This window comes from Choloepus didactylus, chromosome 4 (genome assembly GCF_015220235.1).
Source record: "Choloepus didactylus isolate mChoDid1 chromosome 4, mChoDid1.pri, whole genome shotgun sequence".
NCBI lineage: Eukaryota > Metazoa > Chordata > Mammalia > Pilosa > Megalonychidae > Choloepus > Choloepus didactylus.
In genome coordinates, this window is record NC_051310.1 from 125245404 (window position 1) to 125266272 (window position 20869).

The 20869-nt window shown below is 37.9% G+C and overlaps 1 pseudogene; it reads right to left on the reverse strand.

Moving 5' to 3' along the window:
* Positions 1-706: 706 nt before the first annotated feature.
* LOC119532787 lies at positions 707-20274 on the reverse strand (annotated as a pseudogene).
* Between the last annotated feature and the right edge of the window lie 595 nt (positions 20275-20869).

The following is a 20869-nucleotide window of genomic DNA, read 5'->3' on the forward strand; positions in this document are numbered from 1 at the left end:
AACCTCTATTTTTTGTGCCGAAGACCCTGAGCTTCAATTAATTGTGGGTTCTCAACTTCAACCCAGATGGCTGAAGCCATTTATGTATGACCTTTGGATAAATGTGGGACTACTGTGCATATTTTAAGGATTTTTAAGGGATTTGGTAACCAAAATACATACATCTAATTTCTATCTTCTAGGTACTCAAACTTATTACTTTGGTATATGGAATGAAAGATAAAGGTTGATAAATCAAAAGAAATGCATATTTGATTTCAGACTAGTTAAATGGAAAGTAGAAAAATGAGAATGCTTTAAGTTTCACAGTAGCTTTAAACAGAATAAACTATGGACTTTTCAAAGGATTATGATTATCCTTAATCGTGCTAAAATGAAGCTTGAAGCAATTATGAGTAATACAGATGTATTATTAATACCAGCTCTACTTAGGTTTTGATTATATAAGAAAACAGGCTTAAACTTTTGGCAGATGGTGAACATAAAAGTTCAAGTAAATCCAAGTTTTTAAATACTGAAGATGTTGGGAGCCTTTCTGTTTGGAAAATCCAGATTTTACCTCTATAGGGAATGCACTGAAACTGGAATTATCCCAGTGAACTCCAGTCATGACCCTGTTCTTTAGAAATTGTTTTTTCCCTTGAATCCTCAAGTTTATCATTTTTCCATTGCTCTGCGTTTGTCAAATTATGGCTTGGGAGCCTTTTTATAGACGTGCACAGATTTCCATAAGCCTTTCTTCTTTCTCATCCTGATTCTTCTTCTTGGGTAGTTCCTGAATTGACATAGTGCAAGTGGGCACGATGGTAGGTGAGAGATTACCTTGTGTGCTGTAATCCCTTTCCAAGTGGTTCCTGGGGCACAGAAGCAGGACAAATTAATGGGCTGAAGTTGGTGGAGCCGATAGAACCATTATTCATAGCTTCAGCTAGGGTCAAGACAGAATCTTTGGCTTGGTAGTCACTCAGGGGGACCACAGACAAGGAAAAGGATGTGAGCACTGCGGTCTGAACTTCAGGCTTCAGTATTGTAGAGCAGGGTGTCTGCCATGCTTGTTTCCACTCCCGTTGATAAAAGGAACAGTGTTTTGACATTCCAGGAAGTAGGAGGGGTGGAGAAACCAGGGGCCCGACCTTGGGAAGTCACATTATCCTTCATTAATTAGGCATTTGTGTTTTATGGGACAGTGAGATTTGAGTTTCATACGGCTACACAGCACACCATTGGAAACAGTTTGGTTCCAAATATCCAGTGTAACTTTTCGAGTAGGGGAAGGATCTCAAAGATGACAGCAAGGAGGAGAGAAAGAGAAAAATAGAAAAATAAATGATAGGGATTAGAATATTATATGAAAATAACATGTAGGTGCTTACTAGCTACTGCAAACCCATCATAAGGCCTTTCTAATGGCTTCACAACTGGGTGCAATCCTTAAGAAAATATAAGTGGAGATTACTGATTGGGGATGGATGGAATCATCTAAAATATGCACTTTGTTCAGAACATTTTGTTAACATTTTCATGTTAAAATAAATATCAAGGAAAGAGAAGGCATGGTTTCTTCCTTTAAGAAAGTTAAATTGTCAAAGGAGAAAAAAAGTACAAATACAAATAAATCAGAAAAAAATCTTATATTCAATAAAGATTATTTGCTAGGAACTATATTAAATACTATGCATATCAATATTCATTACAACACTATGAGTTAGGTATTATCATTATCCATATTTTACTGATAAAAAACTGAGACACACAAAGTTTAATAGCTTGCCCCAAATCATACAGCAATTAAATTACAAATCCAAGAGTTGAATCCAGGAATATGACTTCAAAGCCTGAAATCTTAGCCATTGACTTGACTGTCTTTTGTTCATAAGGGAAAAACTCATCTTTACATGCACCTAAAGCTTGAACAGGTGGAATATGAAGTCTAGTCAGCATGGCTTGGCTGATAAACATCAGATGGAGCTGAGGAGGAGTGACAGTGACATTATGACCAAAAGACAGTTAAAGAGGCAGGGAGAAAACAGAAATTAATTTGTCCTATATAAAGGCAGTTGAGTAATTTCATGGACAGACTCTAATTCCTTATTTCCTTCTTTTGTAAAAGCAATTTTCTTAATTTGCTAGACCATTCTCTAATTATGGGGCTCACAGATGTTTATTCATAATATTAAAAATGCAAGTTTTAATAGTGCAATCTTAAGAGGCTCAAACAACAAGTAACAATTAGCTCTGTGATTCTTGGCCAAGCTATGCTAATGCCTAAATTCATCTAATATTTCACTTAGGCAGATGGGAGGATGGAGTTCTACAGTAATTTTCCTTGCATCTTGACTCTCAGCAGTACATCACTCATGCAAGGAAATGAACAAATATTTGGTGTCTGTCCTTCCTTGCAGTTGGTTTAAATGACACCGGCAGTCTTTCCCACAATTTCCCAAGGTGACATGCTGCTTATGTAGAACCTGTTCATTTCTTCATCATTTAGCCATTTAGGCCTTCCTCACCCCCACCTCTCTCTGCCTTCCTTCCATCTACACTTTTTTTTCTCTCCCCTTTCATTCCCTGCCCCTTCCTTTCCTTCCTCCCTTCAACGAACAATAATGAGTGCTCAAAAAATGCTAGGCCCTGTAATAAGTACTGTGGGGAATACATAGATAAATAGATGAATACATAGAATGATTTGTGTGTGTCAGTCTCTGTTACGTAAACTAGGAATGGGGCAGGATGTAAAATAGTCTATTTTCTCATGGAGCTTATATTACAGTGTGTGTTTTAGGGAGACAGAAAAAATGAATCAATATATCATATATCAAGTAATTTTAAGAACTATGAATAAAAAGGAAGCAGGGAATGGGGGAGAGCTGAAGGAGGTAGAGGCTGTATTATCCTTAGATAGGCTGGTCAGGGAGGGCCTCCTTGATAAGACGACATTTTAGCAGGGACTGCATGAAGTGAGAAAGTAAACCACACATTTATCTGAGGGAAGAGCAAGTACCAAGGCTTTCAGGGAGCTCACTTCTAACAGGAGAGAAAAGGTGTAAAGATAAATAACTGTAACAGAAGGTAGAAAGTGTGTAAGTGCTATGAGGGAGGAGGAGACAAAGAGATTCCAGGAGAGCTCAGAGGAAGGGGAGATGACTGACTGCTGGGGAGGGCCTGCGACAGAAGGGCAAACCTCCTTCCTAGGGGGTAACTCAAATACCCTGACACCTCATGGCAAAGCTTCTCCCCCAGGCCCACTCCTGGAGAGGGACCAGTCTCCTTGGTTGTAGGACAACTGGGCTGCACACCTGACCCAAGCTGCCCTTTGGTTAAAGTGCTGAGACTCTAATAGAGACGGCAACAAGTACATCCATCTGTCCACATTTTCTTCGCATTTAGACTCCTCTAAATCACATTTATTATTTATAAGAAGACTAGCATCCCAGTTACATCCAATGCTGGTCACTAAAGGCACAAAGGCAAAGGGAGTGCTATGATTTTAGGTAACTGTGTCTCAAGGTTGGAACATTTCCATTTTTACTTTCTTTGGTCACCTTGAAAATGCCCTAGCTCTTCTACTAGAATGCAAACACTCCATGATAGGGGGCACAACTTAACTCCGCATCAGCTCACTTTCAGCTATTAGCCCGAGATCGTGAAAATAAGGCACTATGAAAATGAGATGTAGAAACTTATGCAATTTTTTTCCTTTTTAAAATTGGATGGTAGCATTACTAAATGAAGAGGTAATAAATGGAAAGAGTACTGGGAGAAGGATGAAAGAAAGGGTAAAAAGGAATATTAATTTCACAGATGTGTCCAAATCTTAAAGCTGATCCATTGGAGACCTCTTGTGATATAGCTACAGGTATATTTAGAAGAGTCAAAATATTATCTTGACAATTAGCACTGGAAATCTATCGGAAGTCAGAAAAACAACCTTGATAAGCTACTTGAAGAAAGGTGAGACCATGGGGTGGCAGATGGGAGGCTGCAACAGTTAATAACAGTGATAACTGAAGCACAGTTTCTTGGAAATGAACAAGAGTCAAGAGGGGGCTGAGGGTGGAGGGCGACACCAAAAAGATGGGGAAAGTAGGAGAGATTTTGGTGCAAAACTCAAGGAAATGACCAAAGGACCTTCAGCAATACAAACAGTTATTACTGAATTTTAAATTATTTATGTTGTTGCAGTGCCCATTTCTCTTTCATTCCAAAACCTGCAGTAAAATGTCTTGATTGGAGAGAGCATTGGGTAGAAATTAAGGACAAGGACAGCCTTGTACAGAGCAGGGCTGAATGGTATGGGGGTAGAGGACAAGAGGACCTCTGATCACAATTATCCACACAGCAGAGTGCAGAGAAGGGACAGCCATCCCAGAGTCAGCCCCCAACTCATCTCCCCTCACCCCAAATTCACAGAAATCCTGGGGATGTCATTGTATTATTCTACAATCCATAAAATGAAGATTTTAATCTATTTTTATCTGGATATTAAGAAATAGGTCAATGCCAGCAGATATCGGACACATATTTTAAAATCTATTATAACTTTTCCTTAGGTTGTTAGTGAATCAGAACCTTAGAAGTGAAGATGAAAGCTGGAACTCCAGCGTTCAACATGAAGGGTAAGGGAATGTTTGAAGTACAGCACTAAGAGGCTCTTCCTTTTAATAGATGGCAATAAAACTGTCTTTAGTCAAGAAATATCTTATTTTTCTGTCTTTCCAGTGGATCTTTCAGACATGGGTTTTGCTATGGGGAACCTGGAAGTGAAGCTGTTCTGCTCTATTATTTCTTTTCATTTCACTGAGTGCATATTTGATACCTCTGAATATCCTACCCAATTGCCCTGCTTTTGAAGCTATGGGAAAACCCAACCATCCACAGAGGGAAAACTGTCTTAAGACTGAGCAGGAAGATACTGAGTTATTACAATGCTCTTTGATTTTAATACTGGCTAGCCAGAGCAGTGTATGTTAAACAATTCCCCAGTCCTCTTTGGAGACTTCTGATTTCTGACAAGATGATTAAGTTAGTCTGGGTTGTTGGCACTCTCCCCCTAACTCTACACTGAACTATCACAGAAGCCTGATGGAAGTCAGTGGGTCTGGCAGGCCAATAAAAACAAACAAGCAATAAAGCAAACAAGCAAACAAATCCTGAGAAACCCTGAGGCCAAGAGCTTGACTGGTTTCAGTGTTGGAAATAGCAGCTTGGTAAGGAACAGACCTGGGGTATTCCAACATGGTGGACACTAGCCTTAGGTTATTGAAGTATTGAGTACTTGCAATGTGTTTAGTCTGAATGAATTGAGATGTGTCATAAGGGTAAAACACACATCGTATATATACACTTTTTCACCAGTTGATTAAAAAGTTTTTGATTAGAGAAGTTGTAGGTTTATAGAAAATATCATGTAAAAAATATAGTGTTCCCAAACATCCCACCTCTCATTAACACTTTGCATTTGTGTGGTTTCTTTGTTACAAATGATGAAAGAATACTATAATTGTGGTATTAACTATAGTCCATAGTTTACATTAGGGTGTATGTTTTTTCCAATATACCACTGTTCTGGTTTGCTAATGATGCCCTTTTGCAAAACACCAGAATGGATTGGCTTTTATAAAGGGGGTTTATTTGGTTACAAAGTTACAGTCTGAAGGCCATAAAGGGTCCAAGGTAAGACATCAACAATCTGGTACCTTCACTGAAGGATGTTCATTGGTGTCCAGAAAACCTCTGTTAGCTCAGAAGGCACATGGCTGGTGTCTGCTTGCTCCCAGGTGGCATTTCAAAATGGCATTCTCCAAAATGTCAGCGTCAGCTTTCAATGGCCATCTTCAAAATGTGTCTCTCAGCTGCAGCTAGCTGTGAGCTCCTTCTGTCTGAGCTTTTATAGGCCTCCAGTGAACTAATTAAGGCCCACGCTGAATGGGCGGGGCCACACCTCAATGGAAATGATCTAATCAGCGCTATCACTTATAGTGGGGGGGGCATGTCTCCATGGAAACAACCTAATCCAAAGTTTCCAACTTAATCAAAACTAAGACATCTGCCCCCACAGACATAATATATACAAACTGGCACAACCACCCTATTATTAACACTTTGCATTAGTGTGGTACATTTGTTATAATTCATGAAAGAACATTTTTATAATTGTGCGGTAAACTACAATCCATTGTTTACAATAGGGTTCACTGTGTTGTACAGTCCTATGTTTTATCTTTTAATTGTTATTCTAGTAACATATATATGACCTAAAATTTTCCCTTTTAGCCACATTCACATATATAATTTAGTACTGTTAATTACTCACAATATTGTGGCACCATCACCACTATCCATTTCTAAAACTTTACAGTCAACCCAAATAGAAAGTGTTTACGAAGCATTAACTGTCCATTCCCTACCCCCAACCCAGCCCCTGGTAAGCTATATTCTAGATTTTAATTTGATGAGTTTGCTTATTCTAATTATTTCATATTTCCTTTTGTGTCTGACTTATTTCACTCAACATAAAAATGTTTTCAAGGTTCATCCATGTTGTCACATGAACCAGAACTTCATTTCTTTTTAAAGCTGAATAATATTCCATTGTATGTATATACCACATTTATCCATTCATTGGTTGATGGACAATTGGGTTGTTTCCATCTTTCGGCAATTGTGACTAATGCTGCTATGAATATCAGTGTGCAAATATCTGTTGGAGTTCCTGCTTTGAATTCTTTTGGATACATACCTGGTAGAGGGATTGTTGGGTAATATGTTAATTCTATACTTAGCTTTCTGAGGAACTGCCAAACTGTCTTCCACAGTGGCTGCACCATTTATTATTCTCACCAACAATTAATGAGTTTTTTTATTTCTCCACATGCTTTCCAAAACTTGTAATTTTCTGATATATATATATATACATATATATATATATATATACATATATATATTTAAATAGTAGCCATTCTAGTGGGTATATGGAATGGAATCTCATTGTGGTTTTGATTTGCATTTCTCTAATAGCCAGTGATGTTGGGCATCTTTTCATATGCTTTTGAGCTATCTGTATCTCCTCTTTGGAGAAATGTCTATTCAAGTTTTTTGCCCATTTTTTAATTGGGTTGTTTGTCTTTTTATTGTTGAGTTGTATGATTTCTTTATATATTCTGCATATTAAACCCTTATCAGATATGCGGTTTCCAAATATTTTCTCCCATTGAGTAGGTTTTCTTTTCACTTTTGTACACTCCATATTTTGAAGACTTATTAAATACAAAAAGGGACTATAAAATGTCTTGTTAAAAGATTTTTATACTGATTACATGTTTTACATGTTGAGATGATATTTTGTATACAATGGATTAAATAAGATATATTATTAAAATTAATTTCACCTATTTCTTTTTACTTTTTTTAATATGGCTACTAGGAAACTTGAAATTACACGTGGCTCTCATTCTAATGGGTTGCACCGGACTTTTAACTCCAAGAGGGCAGGTTCTTTGTATGTTGCCCACTACTGTATTTCTTGGTACCTTGAACAGGGCTTGCCACAAATTCTTGTTCAATAATATTTGTTGAGTGTTGAATGAATGGGCATCATGGGCAGTAGATAGGATGTAAGAGGGTTTTTTGTGTTCCTTTGTTGCTGTGGAATTTACCTGAATGGCTCATGATTAGCCACATTACCATCATGAAACAGAAAAACAGTAGCCATCCTGGAAGCTGGAACACATCAGTGCGGAGGTGAGTCTGTGTGAGGCAGTGGGAATTAACAACTGGTGCAGGTGGATCTGTTGGCCTTCAAAACTTCCCTCCTCCCCCCACCCATCTCCACCTTCAGGGCTATGTGACAGGTGGGAGAGAGGCAGCTCTTGAAGAAGATGAGTGCCAGATTGTATAGATTATAATATCAGAGGACTTCTGAAGTTCTCTGAAGGACCATAAACTAGTCTTTCCTACTAGATACCTACAGTTGTCTAACATCCCTGAGGGACAATGAGCTCAAATGATGCCATAAAAGCAAAATATAAGAGAAAGAGACCAAATGGAATTACTTATACCACATGAAGCATAGATAATACATCAGGCTGAAGCAGCATTCAAAATAAGAAGACTAAATATCCTCAAAGAGGTGACAGAGTATTTTGGAAATGTGAGTGAGAAAAAAGAAGTCATAAAGAAGAACCAGCTAGAACTTCTAGGTATGAAAAAGGTAATAGTTTACATAAAAAACTCAATAGACGGTTGAATGGTAGAGCGAATACAGCCAAAAAAATGAATAAGGAACCTGGAAGATAAGACTGAGGAACTCTCTCAGAAAGCATTAAGAAGGTGTAAGAAGATTAAAAATTCAAAAGAAAAACAATATGGGCTCACAGGGTTTCAAAGAAGATAGATAAGAGAAAAAAAATCTATGTTATAGTGAAATATAAACACATTCACTACAAAGCAAAAATGTTAAAACATCTTAGAAAAAACAAGTAATGTACAAAGTAGCAAAAACTAGACTGATATCAGCTTCTTGGTAATGCCACTAATTGCAAGAAGTTAACAGAGAAATATTTTCAAAGTATTGAAGGAAGAGAATTTTGAACAATAAATCTTATATCCAGCAAGGATAAAGTCAAGAAAATACACAAAAATTTAACCATGTATTAGGTCACAGAAAGTCTCATTATATTCTAAAAATTTAAGATAATGAAACTATATTCTCTCACAATAATACAGTAAAATTATAAATACATTAATTAAAGTACGGATTTAAAAAATATTCATATGTCTGGACTTGGATTAGAGAGAAAATCATGGGAGAAATTAGGAAACCTTAGAACTGAAGGAAAACAAAAGCACCACATATCATTTGTTTTTGGACCCAGCTAATGTAGTCCTTACAGGGAAATTTAAATATAATTATCTGAAAATAAGAAATATTGATCTCAAATGTGAAAAATGATCAATTTAGGATGGCAGAAAAATAGGGAAAAGTAAACCAAAGGAGTTAGGAAGGAGGTAGTAAAGAGGAGAACAGAAATTGGAAGAACAGAACACCAAAAATAGAGAATAAATTGCTTCTTTGATAGGATTAATAAAAAAATCTGGCAAGACTTATCACATTAAAAATAAATTAGATGCAAATAAATAAAATATACAAAGAACAAGGAGAAGCATCTGTGACAAAATAGATTTTAACAAAGAATATTACAAAAAACTTTTTGAAAAAATTAGAAATCTATTTTGCTTTCTTGAAAAATATAAAATTGCAAAATTAGTGAAGAAAGAGAACATTCAAATTTGAACAGGTAATCAAAGATCTCTACCCACCTCCTCCCCCACCAAAGCTGTAGACGAAGGTGGCTCTATAGGAGTGTTCTACCTAACTTTCAGGGAAAGAAAATTACCATCTTATACACGTTTTAGAAAGTAAAGAAAGAGGGAAAGCTCCCCAATTCATTTCAAAAGGCTACTATGACCTTAAAGTCAGGTAAAGACAGTAAAGGAGAGATCATTAAGGGCTTATTTTATTTATAAACCAAGTGTGAAAATTCCAAATAACATGTTATGTAATTAAATCCATCTGTGTATTAAAAATCAATTAAGAGTTATCCCAGGAAAGTTCAAATGGTTTAGTTTCAGAAATTCTACCACTGTAATTCACTATATCAATGTGAATAAACAAGAACTATCCCTTGGTTATTTTGATAAATGCAGCAAAAGCTTTTGATAAATTTCCACATCTACTAATTATTTTTTAAAAAACTTCATACTTACATTCCTGCTACTTGAGTTATATGCTTCCCAGGAGTCAGTTGTGTTTGTTCCCAAAGTTCTTTATATCAGTTGTATTTGCAATTGTATTATGTAATTTAGTTAAATATTTTGTAAACCACAGAATTATAAATGTGAAAAGAGAATTTCTTTTTTTCTCTGAAAGTTCATTTGAATGATTTGGAAAGACTCTTGCTAAAGGCAAACTGCTAATAAATATTGCTATCAGATCAGTCATAATTCCCATTATATTAAAAGCAAAGAGCTTAGGCCGACATCAAAACAGTGGTTTATGAGTATAGATTTATATGCTTTAAGTTAAAATAAAAAGTTTAATGAGTGCATGCCTTTATACGATTCCCTGTTTTTACGGACTTTTAACAAATTCTTCTATCAGTTGGTCTCAGTTGCATCAAATAACATAACTCCCACTGTATTCTTTTGAAAAACAACATTGCCTGGATTCCCAATATCTCCCCATTCCATTCTTTTAGCCATCTGTTTGATTATTAAGAGGATTTGTAAATGAATTAATATGCTTTCATCTGATCAGGATGGTGGAATGAGACACTCCAGGACTTCATTGCCACAAAAACTTTAAAATACAAACAAGAACAGGCAGGACCATCTTTCTCAAAGCTCTGGAAAATAGCTAAAGTGATGTAGGGATAGGATGAGTGCAAAATCAAGAAAAAGGCAAGTAAGATCTTGAGGCATCCTTGCTGTTCTCTACCTCTCCCCTTCACCAGCTCAGTGCAGAGCAGTTGGTACTTCCAGTGCGGCTCCTCGTTCTGATTCAGGAGGGAGAAGAGTAACCATTGTGCACACACAGGCATACTCATTTTGTTGCACTTTACTGTGCTTTGCAGATGTCGAGTTTTTTTACAAATTGAAGGTTTTTGGCAACCCTATGTTGAGCAAGTCTGTCAGCACCATTTTTTCCAACAGCATGTGCTTACTCTATCTCTGTGACACATTTTGATAATTCTTGCAATATTTCAAACTTTTTTATTACTAATATATCTGTTATGGTGATCTGTGATCTGTGATCTTTGATGTTACTTTGTAATTGTCTTGGGCCACACGAACCGCACCTATATAAGACAGTGAACTTAATAAATATTTTATGTGTTCTGACCGGCTGTTTCCCGGTCAATTCTCTCCCTCTCCTTGGGCCCCCCTATTCTGTAAGACACACCAGTGTTGAAATTACTTAGGGTCCCTAAGTGCTCTGTGGAGTCACTTTAAATCAAAGTTAGAAATGATTACACTCAGTGAGGAAGGCATGTCAAAAGCTGACATTGGCTGAAATCTAGGCCTCTTGCACCAAATAGTTAGCCAAGTTGTGAATGCAAAGGAACAGTTCTTGAAGGAAATGAAAAGTGCTGCTCCAGCAAACACATGTATGTTAAGAAAGCAAAACAGCCTTATTGCTGATAAGGAGAAAGTTTGAGTTGTCTGGATAGAAGATCAAATCAGTTACAACATCTTAAGCTAAAGCCTAATGCAGAGCAAGGACCTAACACTCTTAATTCTATGAAGGCTGAGAGAAGTGAGGAAGCTGCAGAAGAGAAGTTTTATGCCAGCAGAAGTCATTCATGAAGTTTAAGGAAAGAAGCCATCTCCATAACATAAAAGTGCAAGGTGAAGCAGCGAGTGCTCATGTAGAAGCTGTAGCCAATTATCCAGAAGACCTAGAAGATAATTGATGAAGGTGGTTACACTAAAGAACAGATTTTCAATGTAGACAAAACAGCCTTCTATTGGTAGAAGAGGCCACCTAGGATCTGCATAGCTGTAGAGGAGAAGTCAATGCTTGGCTTCAAAGCTTCAGAGGACAGCCTGATTCTCTTGTTAGGGGCTAATGCAGCTTGTGACTTTAAGTTGAATCTAATGCTCATTTGCCATTTAAAAAATCTTAGTGCCCTTAAGAATTAGGTTAAAGCTACTCTGTCTGTGTTCTATAAATAGAACAAAAAGCTTGGATGACAGCACATCTGTTTACAACATGGTTGAGAATTTTAAGCCCACTATTGAGAATTACTGCTCAGAAAAAAGCATTGCTTTCAAAATGTTACTGCTTATTGACAATGCACCTGGTCACCCAAGAGCTCTGATGGAGATGTGCAATGAGACGAATGTTGTCGTCATGCCTGCCAGCACAACCTCCATTCTGTGGCCCATGGATAAAATAGTCATTTTGACTTTCAAGTCTTATTACTGAAGAAGTACATTTCATAAGGCTATAGCTGCCATAGATAGTGACTACTCTGATAGATCTTTCAAGATTTAGAATGTTACACAAACTTAGTTGATAAAGCTGCTGCTGGGTTTGAGAAGGGATTGACTCCAATTTTTAAAGACGTTCTACCATGGGTAAAATGATATCAAACAGCATCGCATGCTATGGAGAACTCTTTCATTACAGAAAGAATCAATTCATGAGAAAAACTTCATTGTTTTATTTTATGAAATTGCCAAAACCACTCCAATCTGCAACAACCACCATCCTGCTCATTCAGAGCCATCAACATCAAGGCAAGACCCTCCACCAGCAAAAAGATTGTGACTTGCTAAAGACTCAGATGATGGTTAGCATTTTTTTAGCAAAAAGTATTTTTTGATTAGGGCATGTACATTATTTTTTAAATATATAATGCTACTGCACACTCAGTAGATTACAGTATAGTGTAAACATTACTTTTATAGGCACTGGGAAACCAAAAAATTCATGTGATTCACTTTATTGTGGTGGTCTGGAACCAAAGCCACAACATCTCTGAGTTATGCCGGTACTGGGAATATGTTTTCCTGTGGCATTCTGTCTGGGGGCAGCCTGAAGGACTGATATAGGACACTTCTTGCATATTTGCAGTACCAGAACTTGCCCTGCATGTAGAGATAGCTCATGGAATTTTCATACAGAATGCTGTGGGAGAACAATCAACCTGTAGCAGTCTGGGGTAAAGGATTGTAAGATACAGTGTGGCACCTGGGATCATGAGGAAATATTCTTTCCTTGGGAAGAGGGAACATTTGGATCCCTGTAAATGGGGGATATTTCTAGGGGCACTTGCGCATGTCTGAGGCAAGACGCATGCACAAAAGACCAAAGAGGACCCCATGCTTTTGCCTCAGGATGCTTTCTAAAGTTATTATTAAGAATGCTAACTCATACCCAACAAGATTAGGTACTGGTTTCTCATCAGAAACTATGGAGACAAGAAGGCAGTGGGACCAAATATTTACAGTACTGAAAGAAAATAATTGCCAACCAAGAATTTTATATCTAGTGATAGAGTTTTTTTTTTAAAAAAGGGAGGGATTAAGTCATTCCCAGATAAAGAAAAGTTGAGGGAGTTCATCACTACTGGACCTATAAGCAGAGCTGAAGGGAGCTAAAGGTAAGGACACTAGATAGTAGATTGAAAATGCATGAAGAAATAAAGATCTCTGGAAAAGGAAATCACATTGATAACAGTAAATTCCAGTATTATTGTACTGTATTTTAGGTATGTAAGTCCATTTTTTACCTTTTCCATGTTCTAAAATTCAAATGCATAAAACGTAATGATAAATCTAGCCTTTGGAATATACACTGTAAAAATATATAATTTGTAAAAAGTAAAAAGGTGAGGAGATGGAGGGGTACAGGAACATAGTTTGTATATGCTATTGAAGTTAAGTTGGTATCAAATCAAACATGATTATTATAGATTTAGGATGTTAATACCATGGTAACCACAAGAAAATATCTGAAAAATATACATTGAAGGAAATGAGAAGGGACTCCAAATGGTTTACTACAAAAATCAAATGAATATGAAAGTAGGCAGAAATGGAAGATTTCAGGGAAAAAGGTGTTAAGACTTACAAAATCCAAAGAGCAAAATGGTAAAAGAAAGTCCTGCATTATCAGTTATTACTTTAGTTGTAAATGGATTAAACTCTCCAGTCAAAATGCAGAAATTGTCATAATGGATAAAAAAGCATGACCCAAGTCTATGCTGTTTACAAGAATAAGGGGTGACTCTAAAGAAGGCCTCTAAGAGGACATAGCCACACTCGCATATCATTTACAGAAACAAAACTGAGCAACACCACCCTATTAAATACAAGGGCCATCAAACTGTCAAATTCCTAAGCATCCTCTTGTCCTCTAAAGGCAAACAGATTCTCACCACCATCAAACACAAGGCCTTTCCAATTACATCTCTGCCGTGGTGTACTGGACACATAAAAAGGAGTACCTGTAAGCCCATTACTGGCCAAAATAGTTACTAAAGGCTGTGACTTATACTTCAAAACCAAACATTGGCACCCCATAGATGGGTCATGTTCCATGGAGTAGGGATAAACCCTTCTCCTGCAGCTACACTAATTACATAGGACCACTTTCCATCACTGTCAGAGGCACAAGGAAGTAGAGATTCTAGCTTGCAAACCAAGCAGTGGAACAGTCTGGGTCACCTTTAGAGGTTAAAAAAAAAGCTACATCTGGTACATCCGGTAGATGCCAGCCATATTAAAGAATGACAACTTTGACCCATTAAAGTCACAACACCAGGGCTGGCAAACATGACATAGAACAAGCCTTTGGAGAAAGCATTATGCAATCTCTCAGCTAGGAAGAAACAACCCAAGTCTGGCTGTCATGTAGCAGCCCCAGAAGCCAGCCCTTGCCAACTGATGCAATGTCAATGTTCACCCTGTCTTTGGGTTATAGCATTTTTTCTGGATGCATGGGTCATAGGCTAACTTACCAACACATGAGACCTCATCATGCAGGCCCAAGAATGCTCAAATAATATTTGACTAGTTCCAAAATTATACGCAGGGATGGGACAGCAGAGATTGTTGGCTGTTGCTCCTCAACCACCTGTGCCTAGCATGTCATCAATCATAGCTGATGACCCAAAGCCATCCAACCTATATATTAAATGGGTCCACTGGCATCAAGGCATTAATGATTTTCAACCCAGGCATAACCTACATAAGGTTCTCATACAGTAGCAATGGCCTCATGAGTATAATCAAATCACACCTGTGTGGCTCATTGTCCTCTACCCCAGACTGCCAGACATACTATTCTAAGACAAGAGCTTGAATTGCAAAGGGGGTCTACAAAAAATTAACATCCAATTGGCATATGTGTGTTCAAAACATATTCTCCATGTGGAGGGAAGTGTGTGTGAACACACAGCCAAAGCCTTTGCTCGGTACATCCTAGATGACCCCCTAAAAGTAATGGACATCTTTGATGACAACCACTTTACAAAAACCTACTGAGATATCATGACTAGAGCTGCCCAATGGTATTTAAAAGCCCATGACAAAATTCTCCATCCTTTGTGAATTGCTATTTGGGGTGGATCCCCACCTCCAGGTTGGCCCCTGGCAATTACCACCTTACCTCATATGACATTGCCCCAGCCCATGAGCTCACTGATGGAGAGAACACTATCCAAGACCACCAGTGAAAGTCACATACTGCTGCTCCTGTCACCCCAATGACCAGAGCCACCCTATAGCTGATAAACCCAGATGCTGCTTTGAGAAGTGGGAAAAAAAAACATGCCAGACTACTACTTTGCCAAAATGAGACTTCCTACCACGGACCTCTCTTTCTGATGCAATGCTTGTAGCCGTGAGTTGTGCTCCCCCAATTGTAAAGCTGGCAGGCTAAACATCATATCTTGACTATCACACAGCAGGAACAACCTTCCAAAATCTAGAGGTCTACATGTTTGCCCTCAGTTCCTTTGCCTAAGCTCCCAGTCCCCTATATATAAGGGCTAATACAACAATAAATAGATTCCCCAGCCCAGGTAGTCTTAGATAACTACCTAGCCCTAGACTATCTCTTGGCCACAAAAGGGCATCTGTCCCATAAGAAAAACATCCTGTGGCACATATATTAACAACTAGGTCAGTCAAAATTAACTTACAAAAGATGGTTCAAGACATCAAGGCATTTCACAATATAACCAAGGCTATTTCAACAAATACTTCAGACCATAAAAATACCTCTGACATTTCCTCTGAAAGTTGGGGGAAATGGCTATGCAATTGGTTTTACTATTTATTGACATTTTAAAATTACCAATATACTCAAGGGCCTTATGCATTGGCTCAATAATGCTATGCCCCTTGCAATAAATATATCAGCCACTCAAATTGTCACAATCCTCCAAATGAATGATGCCAAGACATCAGGGGATGGATTGTTATAACTATCAAATTATTTTGTGCTCTGCCTTGGCATCCATCTTATTTTGACTAAGCCAATTGCCTCAACATGCACCTTTGGCCTAGCTAATAAGCAGCTTTCCCGCCCTTGGACATAATTCCCCAGAACCCAAACTCACATCTGTGGTCACCACTTACATCATCCACACACCTGACCCAAAACACACAACTAGTCCCAAATGATAAGTTAACCATTCCCACAGCCCTTGGACCCCCCCCCCCCCCGCCACCGGTCCCTTTCCCTTTTCATGTGTGTTTCCTTTAAACTAACCAGTCCTTGACTCCCACGGGAAATCTATTAACCTTCACCCCTGGACCATAATAAAGGCACAACCCTACTAGTCCCTTTTGCTCTGTTTGTGTAATTCTCCCCCTCCCCCCACTGGTTGAGGAAACTGACCCAGTTACACTTCCTGTTGACCCCTCGGGGCACCCCCTCTCTCTGGGACCTGTAAGTAACAAACTATCTTTTCTCGTGCATTATGGCTTCCCGTTTCCCACTGTGTCACACCTGACCTCCACCTGGTCCAAATTAAAGTCCAACTTAACTAATTTTCAACAGAGATCACATGCAAAAACAGTTGTGTTTTTATAAGCTAGCAATGAACAATCTGAAGAGGAAATCAAGAGAAAATTCCTTTTACAATAGCAACTAAAAGAATCCAATATCTAGGAAAGTATGCAAAAGACTCGTACATACTTGCACATGGGAAACTCAAAACATTGCTGAAAGAAATCAAAGATGACCTAAATAAATTCTGCATCGAGGAATAGAAAGACTAAATATTGTTAAGATGTCAATTCCATCCAAAGCAACTTACAGATTCAACACAATCCCAATCAAAAGTCCAACAGCCTTCTTTGCAGAAATGGAAAAGTGAATAATCAAATGCATATGTTAGGGTAAGGGGCTCTGAATAGTCAAAACCTTCTTGAAAAAAGAACAAGGTTGGAGGACTCATATTTCCCAATTTTAAAACTTATTATAAAGCTATAGTAATCAAAACAGTATGGTAGTGGCACAAGGACCATCATAAACCAATGGAATTGAATTGAGAGTTCACAAAAAAACCCTCACATCTGTGGCCAATTGATTTTCGACAGGCATACCAAAGTCTTTGGGGAGAGACTTTGTACCATGGCACAATTTTTAATCAATGATTTTAGCATCCATTGACAATCCTTGACTGAATCAATTTTTATATTAGGGGTAGCAATGTGGTGATTTTCTAATTTCCATTATTACTTTTGCATTTATTCTGAAATAAGAGCTTGCTTTCTTTTTTCTCCCCTACTCTATCTCTCTTTCTTGAGTTTCATCATGGATTCATGGATGTTTGTATATTACAACATTACAGACATTATGATTTTGATACTCACCTTTGTTTAAAGACCAGTGGAAGCCTCTTCAAGCTGGCTTCTGGGTCCTTTTGACATAACTCTATTAGTCTTTGAGTGCTTTCTTGCTTTTTGACATAATAGATTCCTTGGATCATCTTGTACGTTTCCTGCCTGAGACATAAAATCAGCTGTGTCTCCAAGGAACCCTAGTATATATGTGTGTGTGTGTGTGTGTGTGTGTGTGTGTGTGTGTGCGTGTGTATAGTTGTGGTGAATTTGAAACCAAGATCTGGGGGCCAGAAGTCCTCATTCTTACTGAACTGTCATTGCTTTTTAACCCTTTTCATTGCAGAGATAGGAATATGTTTTTTAAAAAATCATGAGTTTATGTTGATGTTTGCTATTAAAATTTAGCATTACAAGATTTTTTTGTATTTTATTTCTATTATTACATTTATCTTACATTGAAAATCTTGATTCCTAATAACATTATATATTCTCTCATTTGCTTTCCCTGAAATAAAATAGTTTCAAAATTAAAATTCCAATATTTCTATTAACAATACATCTACCAAGTGAAGTTTAAGATTTTCTTTTCAGTTTTCTTTAGATTATAGACCATTTTTAAAGATGTCTAGTCACAGTACTGCATTCAGAAATTAATTGAAGTAACTATTTTTTTTTTTCTGGGTAGAGATTTTATCAATTTGAAATATAATTTGGATCATTTGTTTCTACTTGTATTCTGTTTTTTTTCCTCAAGAGGAAATCAAAGTGTTTACTGATTACACATTGTGATGGTTTGAAGCTGTATATACCCCAGAGAAGATCATTTCAGAAAAGATCTGCTAATCCATCCCTGTGGGTGTGTCCTTTGTGGGTGGACTTGTTGATTAGGTTGTTTCAGTTACGGGGAGCTCCATTAATCCTCTTATTGGAGTCCTTTATATGAGATGAAATTCAGAGAAGGACACACAGAAGAAAGCCACAGAGAAGTTGAGAGAGAAAAAAACTGAGAAGTTCAGAGAAGAAGCCAATGAAGCCAGAAGTTAAAGCAACAACCTGGGAGAGAAGGGAGAGACCAGCAGACGCTGGCCATGTGCATTGCCATGTGACAGACGAGTCCAGATATCATCTGATGATGCCTTGATTTGGACATTCTCATGGCTTAAGATTTGTAAACTTGTAAGTTAATAAATCCCCCTTGTAAAAGCCAATCCATTTCTGGTTTATTGCATTTCATCAGCTTTAGCAAACAAAACACATATGATAGTAGAAGATACACAAGCTACATCCCCATCTATAATTTTATGTGGTACATTATTCAATATAGATATTGCACAGGAGGTGCCAACAATCAATTTTATAGTGAAACAAATTCTATACCTTTGCTTGGGTGATCCTTTTAATGGACAACTGTCAGTTCAACTACACCAAGGTTTCTGAAGACAAAGGTGGCTCCGCATCCAACAGTCTTCTAAGATTGTAAATAAATTTGAATGAAATAGAACCTGGTATCACCCCGAAGGAACTCTAACTTTGCACTGTTGGGACAGTTTACAAAGATGCTTCAGAGTAGTCTAACTTTACAGGGTACATTTTTTTTTTTTTTAAATCAGCATCATGATCAGACTACTACATTTAGCAATCAACAGCATTGGTAACAAACAAACAAACAAACAAAAACCAAAAAAACTACATTAAAACCCTTGTTGGAAAAAAAAAAAACAGCAACAACCTTTGTTGGGATGTTTACATTTTCCACAGAACAGAAATTAAAATAATCTGTAATACAATTAATCACAGATACACTCCTTGAGGTTTTTGCCTAAGACATGAGTATTGTCTACAACATGTCTTCTTTGTAGCACCTAGGCCCTGCCACCACTGTGCTTGGCTGAGTTCACAAATCTGTTGTAACCTGTAGTTTCCTTGTCCCTTCTGTGGCTCTCCTCTCCTGCTAAGCTTTGTTTCCTGGCAGTAATTAAACCCTTTGCCACTGCCATAGCTACTGCTGCTGCTGGAACTGCAAACCTGGTTTCCTAGTTTGGCAAAGTATTGGCTTCTACCACCATAAGGGCCGGAGCTTCTGCCTCCAAATTTCCTCCTTTCATGGATCCAAAATTTGAAGATTGCTTGTTGTACTAGCCAAAATCATTGTAGCTTTTGCCACCACCAAGATTGCTCCCATCATTACCAAATCCATTGGAACCATCCCTACTGCCACCATATCCACCACCACCTCAGCTGCCATCAAAGCCACCATGACCACTGAAGTTTCCTGCACAACCAAAGTTGTCATTCCCACCAAAACTAGTGCCATGACCACCACCGAAACTTCCAGAACCACTTCTACGTCTTTTTGTGGATGAAGTGCTGGTCATCTCTTGCTCGGACAGAGCTTTCCTTCACAGTTGTGGCCATTCACAGTAGGGTCTTATTCACACAGTCATGGTCATCAAAGGTTACAAAAGCAAAGCCTCTCTTCTTGCCACTGCTTTGTTCAGGCATAGTTTCAATCACTTCAATTTTCCTATACTGCTCAAAAAATTTCTTAGATGATGGTCTTCACTATCTTCTTTAATTCCACCAACAAGGATCTTTTTTTTCACAGATAAGTGGGCACCTGGCCTTTGAGAATCTTCTCTTGAGACAGCACTCTGGTTCTACAACTCTTCCATCTACTTGTATGGCCTTGCATTCATTCATAGCTGCATCCACTTCCTCCACAGTGGCATACATGAAAAACCCAGTGTCTCTGGAGTGCTTGCTGTTAGGATCTCTCATTACTACACTCCATGAGAGTCCTCCTTTGCTCAAAATGGCTCTTCTCAGATGCTCATTAGTTGTTTCAAAGCTCAACCCTTTGAAGAAGAGCTTCCACAGCTGTTCGGGCTCTTTGGGAGCCTCTGACTTAGACATGAGGGTAGTGGAAGCCTGTAGTGATGCTTCCTCTGCAGCTTCCATGGGCAGAAAGCTTATTCTATTTTGAGGGGTGCATTTTAATTTTTTAAAAATTTCATTGTTTTGAATATGCAACGTGTTTACATGTTTCAAACAGCAAAACTATTTAAGAAGCTGTATTCAGAAATATTACTCCCATTCCTATTTCTTCCAACCTTCCCTTCATTTCCTTTAGTTTCTTTTTGAAAAAGAAGCATATGTATATGTGTATATAGATGTATGTGTATAAATGTGTATAATTATATATAGGTGTATAGTCATATGTTATATATAAATTTAAAATATATGTAGAAAAGAATTTTCCCTTTCTTTTTTTACATAAAACATAGCACAGAAGAGGGAGAGGACAATTTTCTCCATTTCTGTCCAGAAGCCTACACTTTGGTTTCTTGAGAACTGGAAGGTTTGGGCATATGAACAGTCAGCCACCATGAATGTGGTGTTCTCCTGAGGGTGGCCTCACAGGCAGCTGGTGTAGACAAGGGGTTGGGTTCAGCCAGGACAGACTAAAATGCTCAGTGGCCACAACACCAAATTTGACCGTGGTGTTTTT